The following is an 8,005-nucleotide window of genomic DNA, read 5'->3' on the forward strand; positions in this document are numbered from 1 at the left end:
TTAGAAATTTACTAAAAACAAGCCTATCGCAAGACATCTGGTAGGGGGGGCACCTGGGGTGGCCAGCCAAATTTCAGGGGGGCCGGTGCCACCACGTAGACACGCCCTTGGTAGGAAGGCACCAGGAAAGACGCACAAGTAGCACTGAAAGCGATGTAAACTGTCCAGAAATTAGCCTGTAAAATGTTGCTTAAACAAACTGTATAAAGTGTGTTTGATAGTTGTGTGAATATGAGAAATACCGTGAGCTGCTCGCCTCTCCTTGACGCTGATGAATGAGAGAAGGGACATCGACGTTATTCAGCGTCACTCATGTGTGCAGTGAAATATAATTATTAGGCATTTAAACTCTTGAGAAAATTACAACATGGAAAGCTCAAAAAGCAATCATAATCCTTCATGGCTTTCACAACTAAAATTAAGAAATTATTCCTGACGCAAACAGAATCGGCAGAAAATTTTAAACGGACAATATCAATAAGATGTTGATAAAATTAGTAATGAGTTTACTTGAAGTAATCAATCATTACTTGAAGCAAATGCAAAAATTAAGTAAAAGTTCAAACGAATGAGACCGATCTCTCTCTTTACTGGCTTAGAAGAAGAGAAGCAAAGCGTCCAGTTTCAAAGCTACATGAAAGTATATCTTGTATTTGCATGAAAGAGTAGAAGTGGAAGAGAAACTAGATCTGTAAAATGTTGCTTAAACAAACTGTATAAAGTGTGTTTGATAGTTGTGTGAATATGAGCAATACCGTGAGCTGCTCGCCTCTCCTTGACACTGATGAATGAGGGAAGGGACATCGATGTTATTCAGCGTCACTCATGTGTGCAGTGAAATATAATTATTAGGCATTTAAACTCTATTGAGAAAATTACAACATGGAAAGCTCAAAAAGCAATCATAATCCTTCATGGCTTTCACAACTAAAATTAAGAAATTATTCCTGACGCAAACAGAATCGGCAGAAAATTTTAAACGGACAATATCAATAAGATGTTGATAAAATTAGTAATGAGTTTACTTGAAGTAATCAATCATTACTTGAAGCAAATGCAAAAATTAAGTAAAAGTTCAAACGAATGAGACCGATCTCTCTCTTTACTGGCTTAGAAGAAGAGAAGCAAAGCGTCCAGTTTCAAAGCTACATGAAAGTATATCTTGTATTTGCATGAAAGAGTAGAAGTGGAAGAGAAACTAGATGTTCTGATGAAAAACAATGAAGAATGAGTTAAATTTATATCAGATTCACATCTCTCTGTAAGGCGTTATAACCTCTTCTTCAGCTCTCTGAACTGTGCCTCGAAAGGTTTTTTTTCTTCCAGTGTGATTTTCAGTTCATCATCTGTAGTAAACACACCGCCGTGTCTTTTCTGGTCTAATATTACAAATGAATCTTCTTTGTGTGAATCTTCAGGACTGACGCTCAATGAAACACTTCACCGCACTGATCACAGTTAAATAGTCTTTCTTCAGAATGAGAAGCCAGATGTGATTTCAGATGAAAGTTCTTCCCAGTGTGAACTCATAACTCATACTAAATCCTGAAGAGTCAACAAGCTGCCGACTTCTCCAAGTGACTGCTTTACAGATTGCACATCTCTTTATACTGAAGTAAATGGGAGTTGGAAATTACTGCATTATGAACGTGACACTTGTGGGAGTTAACATTGTATGCAATACCCGCAACCTCACACCAAACTTCAGGCCCTGTAGAAAGGCTAGCATTTACAGATCACTTAACATTTAGATACTTTAGCATATTAGAGGAAGATAACTCGACTGAATTGATGCTTGAATGCACTTCCACAGCAGCCACGATTAACAGCATTTGGCGGTTAAAGTTTTCTATGCACAATTTGATTTGACGAGAGTCACGAGACCGATTAATCCCTATCCAATCATGTTGATGGATAGAAAATAAGATTAAAACAAGCATGTAACGACCACAAACGGAGGGAAAATAGTGGAGTAAAAGTACAGATACATCACTAAAAATGTACTCAAGTAAAAGTACACGGTTTTTAAACTACTAATTTCTAATAAAAACTAACGAATTTGTAATTCGTTACCTCACATGCCTGTTCAATAGAGGGCGCTACATGCACTGCAGTGTTTCCCATGCACTATTGCCGAAAAGTACTTTTAAGAAAAGTAACCATACTAAAATTGACTGTTATTCTTTGTGAGGTGTAAAATATTGTGATTTCTTTTTTTATGTTGCAATTTAACTGTTACTTTTTTTAAATGAGCCTATCCCGATGACGTATGCAGCAGCCCTCAAATGCGACATACGGAGGACACAGCCTCCGAAATGAGAAACAGCTTCTGTGTGGTGGCATTTCCCCTGGGGGAAATATCCATCTATCTATCTCCTATCCAATCATGTTGATGGATAAAAAATAAGATTAAAACAAGCATGTGACAACCACAAACGGAGGGAAAATAGTGGAGTAAAAGTACAGATACATCACTAAAAATGTACTCAAGTAAAAGTACACGGTTTTTAAACTACTAATTTCTAATAAAAACTAACGAATTTGTAATTCGTTACCTCACATGCCTGTTCAATAGAGGGCGCTACATGCACTGCAGTGTTTCCCATGCACTATTGCCGAAAAGTACTTTTAAGAAAAGTAACCATACTAAAATTGACTGTTATTCTTTGTGAGGTGTAAAATATTGTGATTTCTTTTTTTATGTTGCAATTTAACAGTTACTTTTTTTAAATGAGCCTATCCCGATGACGTATGCAGCAGCCCTCAAATGCGACATACGGAGGACACAGCCTCCGAAATGAGAAACAGCTTCTGTGTGGTGGCATTTCCCCTGGGGGAAATATCCATCTATCTATCTATCGATCACTTGCTATGTAAAAACATTGGTCGATTTTTGCATTGATCTGAACGAAAACAGCAGACGGGCTGATTGAAAATGATAATTCATTCTCTGCCAGCAGGAGGCGCTTTTGGAGCGACAGAAATAGCGGATTCCCTGGTAACGGCTGTAAATCAGAGCAAGTGCAAAACTTTGACAAAATTTGATTTCTTGTGTACTTCTTTCTTTGATTTCCGTGTACTTCAAAGCGATTCTTCTTACAGAGAAAAAAACAGACACAGGAAGTGCTTGTAATACCAAGTTTTAGGCATTGTTCAAATAAGTACAAGCTAGAAAGGTAAAAAATAAATAAAGAGAAAGAGAGAGTTTTTTTTATTTAGTTTTAATTTTATAATAGTGATTTTATAATATCAAAATTTTAAGCAAAAAGTGGAAATGACTAATAAGCCTATAAGTGCTCCTCTGCTTCCATCTACTGGTTACAGTGGTAGTTTGATGTCTTTTTAATTTTAAATAAGTGTTTGTTTACCACAAAGTATATTTTGGTCATCTCATTAAAAATAACATAAATTTGATTTTTTTAAAGCTTTTTTTAGAGCTATAAAGTGCTGGAAATAATTGTGTGAAATACTTGAAAGTCATTGAAAAATGCTTGAATTTCACTCCCGGTTGCACAAGCAGTCATGACCTAATGGTTAGAGAGACAGATTTGTAACCCAAAGATCATGGGTTCGAGTCTCAGTACGGGCAGGGATTGCAGGTGAGGGGGAGTGAATGACCAGCGTGATCTTCAACCCTCAATACCACGACTGAGGTGAGACCCTTGAGCAAGAACCGAACCCCCAACTGCTCACCTGTGTGTGTTCATTACTTACTGCTGCGTGTGCGCACTTGGATGGGTTAATTGCAGAGCACAAATTCTGAGTATGGGCAGGGCCGGATTTACTCATAGGCATTCTAGGCACGTGCCTATGCTCGCTCGTCTAGGGGGGGCCCAAACACAATGAAGAGATATAATATTTTTGTTATACTTTGGGCTATCTACAACAGTAAAAGACCCAAAACCCCAGAAGACATTGAGCAATAAACAAACAAAAGGTTAAAAAATGACAAAGTATTTCCTGAGGTGAGACCCTTGAGCAAGAACCGAACCCCCAGCTGCTCACCTGTGTGTGTGTGTGTGTGTTCATTACTTACTGCTGCGTGTGCGCACTTGGATGGGTTAATTGCAGAGTACAAATTCTGAGTATGGGCAGGGCTGGATTTACTCATAGGCATTCTAGGCACGTGCCTATGCTCGCTCGTCTAGGGGGGGCCCAAACACAATGAAGAGATATAATATTTTTGTTATACTTTGGGCTATCTACAACAGTAAAAGACCCAAAACCCCAGAAGACATTGAGCAATAAACAAACAAAAGGTTAAAAAATGACAAAGTATTTCCATGTCTTCCAGCTTTTTTATGTAGGCTACGGAAATAACGCTTTCTTTCTCCCGTTCTCTCTCACAGACGCACACACATGCACTCGCGGAGTCTTGTCAGCACTGCCCCGCGAATTTATCAATAAAATAGTTTTGCAGCTGAAAAGCTACATGACATTTCTCAGTTGCGAGGTTCTTGAAGCAGTTTAACTTAAAGATTCGCTATTAGTAGACGCTGCGACTGAACACTGCTGAGAGACGAACGGCTGTTCTCAGTTTCGTAATGTATTCACACGCGCTTAATGTCTCTCTCTCTCTCTCTCTCTCTCTCTCTCTCTAGGTGCGTTAGACTGCATTAATAATTGCATTAGCCTGCATATCAATGCCTCAAGCCTCTGTTATTAGCTCTAAAATTACATTTTGGAATTTGCAATGGAAGGTTTTGTGAGGTTTTCCAAGATTTCAGGATGGAAACATGACAAATGTCTTGAAATAAGTCTTGATGTCTTGATGTCTGGCTGTGACTCCAGGCCGTTAAAATTATTAGAGATAATGCACTCCTGAAGTTGTTATGTGGCCACGATGCCGCGCCTATTAATGGAACGGTCTTTCTGAGTTCTCAAACAAATCAAGAACTACATTCGATTTCTATTGACTGCATTGCAAGCGCTTATTGTGATAGAAAACACTGTAACGGTTTCCACTGATTAAGAACCATTTTTGTTTGCTTGGGTGGTAGCTAATGTTAGGCCTGTTATATTAATAGGGAAAGAGGGCCCAAAAATTAGTTTTGCCTATGTCACGAAAAGAGCTAAATCCGGCCCTGAGTATAGGACACCAAAAATGAATAATGTAATAACTTTTGACCATTTCTGCCACAACACCATGGTTATAGTTAGCATTACTTCAGTAAATCCATGGCAAATATTAGTGACTGGACTCAAAAGATTTCTATACACGGTTTCTTCTGGTTTTCTACATCAGCGCTGTTTGATCCGTTTATAACAGAATTCTGTGCAGAATTTGAATGCTTCTTACTGGATCTCACAGCAACCTTATTCAGTCTGTGGTGAATTCAAACGCTTCTCACTGGATCTCAGCTTTGTGCGGCAACAGTGTCGCCAGATCAGCATTGGTACCCAAGTAAACATGTTCTGAGCTCGGACCAGGTTGCGCATAAACGAGTAGTGCGGTTTCGTCACGCTTTTGTTTGCCGTTTGCTGGCAGAAAAAATGGTCGTAAAATGCAAATGTTCTGATTTTGAAACGTGCAGTGCCTTTTGGAAAATCTATTTGTGGTGGACAGCCAAAAGCATAAATGTAATTGTCTCACAAGGCAAAAGTGTAATTTTCAATGTACTATTTTACATAAACATCTTGCTAATCATGGCTTGATCATGTAGTTCAAAGTGTTCATGAAATGCTAATGTTTGATTTAAAGTAATGCCGATCTTTAATGCTGGTTTCACTGGTGCCACCAAATGCTCTCAAATGTGTATCTGTTCTGCAGTAGCTCTGGACATGAGTGACATGTTTATATCTTACTGGTAAGCTCATTTCTTTGAAGGGCAAATTCTACACGTAACTCAAGTAATTGTACTTCTATGAAAACAGCAACTGTAACTAATTTGAACATTTTTATTTATTTTTACAGAGGTGTTTAAATCTCTTCTGCATTGCTCTGTGAAAAAAGTTGAACAGCCAATAAGATGTGTGCTTTTGGTCACATGTCCAGAGCTGCTCCGGTTACATAAAACTACCACTCGGTGTCTCACAAACAGACTGTGTTACTGACTGACAGCGAATAACAGAGGAAGAATCTGGAAGCATCTGTCGTCTCTGTATTCTTGATGAACACCAGAGCAAATACAGTCATCTGAACATGTTCCTTCTTCTCCGTAACAAGCGGGTGCCAGAAACAGAAAGCTGAGCAGCGCTGCTTTGTATTCGTCAGTTTCAGTCATGAGACATCAGCGGGACAAAGTATGGAAGCCTTTTTCCATCACAGTTACAAAAATCTAAATATGAACATAAAAATAATCAGACTTTCTCATAATTATGGCGATCTCATAATAATGAGAATAACTTTCTCCTTATAATGACTTAAATCTCAATAATAATAATTGTGTAAGTAATGAGAAACTTTCCAAGCAGATACAAAGCATTCAACAAACTGTCCTGTCGCTTATCGTGGCTGTTATGTGCTCAGCACATAAAGATGAATAACTTAACGTGATTTCAGACGGCGCTGATCTGGTTTCTCCACTGCATGGACCCTCATGTGTATCTTCAGGTGACTTTTAACAGTGAAACTCTTCCCGCACTGATCACATGCATGCGGTTTTTCTCCACTGTGGATCCTCTTGCGTGTTTGCAGATGTGTTAACTGACTGAATCTCTTGTCACAGTGTGAACACTTGATAGGTTTCTCTCCAGTGTGAATCCTCTGGTGCCGTTTTAAACCGCTCACTGAAATAAAAGTCTTCCCACACTCAAAGCACACATGATCTCTTACATCATTATGTATTTTCTGATGTGTAAGTAAATATGGCAGCAGTGAAAAACTTTCCACATACAGAACATGAATGCGGCTTCTCCTTCTTATGAACTCTCAGGTGTGTCTTCAGGGCTGATGCCCAAAGAAATGTTCTGCCGCATTGATCACATGCATACAGCTTCTCTCCGGTGTGGATGTTCATGTGCTCTTTAAGGTGTGCTAATTGTGAAAAGCTCTTCCTGCACTGATCACATGTGAACGGTCTTTCTCCAGTGTGGATTCTCAAGTGAACTTTAAGATTTCCTTTGTATGTGAAACTCTTTCCACACTGAGTGCAGGTGAACGACTTCTCTCCAGTATGAACTCTCATGTGAACTTTAAGACTTTCTTTGTATGGAAACCTCTTCCCGCAGTGATCACATGTGAACGGCTTCTCTCCAGAGTGCATTCCCATGTGTCTCGCAAGGTCAGATGATCGCATGAAACTCTTCCCACACTGATCGCATGCATGGGTCTTTTCTCCAGTATGAACTCTTATGTGACGCTTAAGACTTTGTTTGTTTGAGAAACTCTTTCCACACTGAGTGCAGGTGAAAGATTTATTGAAAGAAAAAGAAAAATTTATTTTTAGAGTTTGAGCGACTCGAGGGTTTTTCTCCAGGTTTGTCATGATGTTTCTCCTCCGCTTCACTCAGTTCTTCACTCTCCTCGTTCTCTTCCATCAGCTCTGAAATGAAAGAAAAAAAAGTTTAATTGCATTATTATTTTTAAATATTATAGGCACAAATCCCATGTTTCTGTAGTGAGAACTACAAATTTATTTACATTTACATTTAGCAGACGCTTTTGTCCAAAGCGACATATTAATGAGGACAATAGAAGCAATCAAAAACAACAAAAGAGCAATGATATACAAGTGCTATAACAAGTCTCACGTAGCAAGTTTTTTTTTATTGTATAATAAATAAAAAGAAAACAAATAGATAGAATACAAAAAAACATTAGAGAAGCAAGTGTTAGTTTTTTTGTTTTTTAAAGAAAACAAGCAGTTAGTAAATAAATAGAGTGTAAGTCTAAAAGGGGCAGGTTTTATATATATATATATATATATATATATAAAGAATAGAATTAGAATAGAGAGTGGTAGAGTTAGAGGGTCAAATAAAGATGTATTTGAACAACACAATTGTATAACATAACATAAAAAACAGAGAATAGTGAGAAGCACTCTTAGTGAATAGAGACGAC

At 38.2% G+C, this 8,005-nt stretch overlaps 1 pseudogene; it reads right to left on the reverse strand.

Annotated features, from left to right (window-relative positions):
- The window catches only part of LOC107575751 (zinc finger protein 135-like), an 8,161-nt pseudogene extending 815 nt beyond the window's left edge, over positions 1–7,346 (reverse strand).
- Between the last annotated feature and the right edge of the window lie 659 nt (positions 7,347–8,005).

This window comes from Sinocyclocheilus grahami, unplaced genomic scaffold (assembly GCF_001515645.1).
Source record: "Sinocyclocheilus grahami isolate Dianchi unplaced genomic scaffold, SAMN03320097.WGS_v1.1 scaffold2861.1, whole genome shotgun sequence".
NCBI classification, from domain to species: Eukaryota; Metazoa; Chordata; class Actinopteri; order Cypriniformes; family Cyprinidae; genus Sinocyclocheilus; species Sinocyclocheilus grahami.